Source organism: Passer montanus, unplaced genomic scaffold (assembly GCF_014805655.1).
Source record: "Passer montanus isolate IOZ18808 unplaced genomic scaffold, ASM1480565v1 scaffold100, whole genome shotgun sequence".
Taxonomy (NCBI): domain Eukaryota; kingdom Metazoa; phylum Chordata; class Aves; order Passeriformes; family Passeridae; genus Passer; species Passer montanus.
In genome coordinates, this window is record NW_024356506.1 from 935,309 (window position 1) to 937,704 (window position 2,396).

The following is a 2,396-nucleotide window of genomic DNA, read 5'->3' on the forward strand; positions in this document are numbered from 1 at the left end:
GCTAGTTCAGATCCCACAATCCCCCATAACTCTTATTCTGACTGCTTTACAGCAAAACTCAGCCTTGAGAGGGCATGTGTTGTTCCCTGAGATATTTAATGATTGCTGAGCACAGGTAACTGCTTCTACCTGCTATAAAGTGGGGTTTGAGCAGCCATCAGCAAGAATTTGCAATTTAACGCCTCGCCAAGGCATTGTTTAATTGACAGTAGCTCTGTGAACTCAACACTGCAATATTGAGGAATTAGACAGGAGAACAATTTGTGGACAACAAGTAAGTGCTGAAGCCTCTTCCTCTTCAGCTGTCTTGTCCCTTCAAGCTGTCATTCAGAATAGTCCCTCATCTCACTTCTCCTCCACTGCCTTGGCTGGGTTCATCTTGGAAGGGCTAATTAGCTCCTTGTCAACCACTGTCTCCTCCTGAGTCTTGAAAATGGGAGCTAAAATCAATTTGTCTTTCCAGCAACATCAACCAGGAAGGAAGGAGAAGGCAGGCAACAGAATGAGTGGCAGGGAATAGTGAAGCCCCTCAAAATAATTATACCAAGAACTTGGATGAGTTTCTATCAGTTGGATGGGGAGAGTCTGAATTTATTCTATTTAAAATAGAGAAAGTGAGGCACAAAACAGATCTGCTTGTGGCCAGCCATCAGCAGGAAGAGGAGTTCATGGAATTTTTGTGGATAACTCCACTGGCACTGCTGCATTCAGTACCTTGGTCCCAGTTGTAGGGAGCTCCTTCCTGAGTTTAGGTGAGAGGCCTGAACTGCAAAGCACACAAAGAAAAGGGATTTCTGCTACAGAATCATGGAATTAGGTTGTTGTTAGGGCTGGAAAAACCTTCAGGTCCAACCTTGGACCAAATACCCACTGTGCCCACTAAACTGAAAAACAAAGTGAATATCACAAAGTCAATCATTCAGAGACCTGAGCATCCCAGAGATCCACTGTGAAAAGCAGGATGCCCACAGAAGCCAACTTAATTCCCAAAAATAACCATCTAATCATTTGAGGTTTTTTTGTTGTTGTTGGTTTTGGGGTTTTTAGTTTTTTTGGGTTTTTTTTTGTTTTTTTTTTTTTTTTTAATTCTTGATGAAGTTTTAAAGTTGCCACAACATTGCAGTGCTTTGGGTTGTTGGATTCATTTCGGGGAACTCTCTGAGGTCAGAGAATTTTCCAGTTGTTTGGGGAAAGAATTTTCTAAGAGTCCCCAGACAGACTGTATTTTTTTAGGGAATACAAGGAATTGGCCACTCCAAGAAAAAAGGCAGTTGCATTTCATGAAATGCCATATATATAACAATAAAGATTCATTTTTCTCAAGGTGTTTTGCCTCTATTTTTTCCTTCATTCTGCAAGTCCTTTGAGAAAGTCACTTCAGGAAAAAAAATAACTTTGAGGAAATTGCTAATACTGTTTAATACCTGGCTCACCACAGCCAGGAAACCTGCTGTGCCATTGTCAGTGGATTTGAAATGGGTATTAACTCCAATTTTTTGAGATTTCTGTTACTGGAAGTCATTATTCTTAAGCATAAATATTTTCCAAATGGATGATTTTTGTGCAAATTAATTACTTGTTCCTATATTGTTTACCACTGGCCCATTTTCCTCAAAGGAAAACAAAAAACCCTCTTTCCAAAGGCTTCTAAACAGTGATAATTAATATATGTCTTTTCTGGGGCTCAGTTTGTTGCTGGGGTTCAGTTAAATCTCAGGGCAACAGAACTGCTCCAGCTTCAAAAAGCAAAGTCCTTGTAGATGCTCTCAGGGAAGGCTCCAAGGCCAAATGGGAATTTTGAACTGCTCTGCTCTGTCTGGACCTTAAGGCAAGGCTGCAGGCAGGATTTTCTCCCAATTCTGACCTTTCTTGGTCACAGATCTTCAGGTGCTCTTCACCTTCCAGAGGATTTGGCTGTAGCACCAGAGTCAGTGCAAGGAAACTACAAAGGGTCACATCCACCCACCCCTTTCCCAGGTAAAACTTTTTCCTGTGCCTTATTTAGTCTTCCATGCCCTATTTAGGTACTTCCACAATAACTTGCAAAGTTGGAGAGAAAGAGACAGGGACATTGAGCTCATGCAAGATGCATGATTGCATTTGTGAACAGGAATGGAGATTGCCCCACTTATTTCCTCTGGAGAGGTTGAAAGTGCCTCACACCCATTTAATCTTATTTTTAACTCCAAGTGGGCGCCTGAATTGCATTGCTTTCAATGGGAGATGAAAAGGGCTTCAGTTTCATTGCTGAATAGGAAGGAGTCAAGCCCCAAATCCGGGCATTAAATTTGAAGGCACTGACAAATAAAGGATGGATTTATTGTTTTCTTCTTTTGATCATTTTGCTTGTTACCCGGATGTCACCCACGGAGTGTGATAGATAGGATAGGTCCACA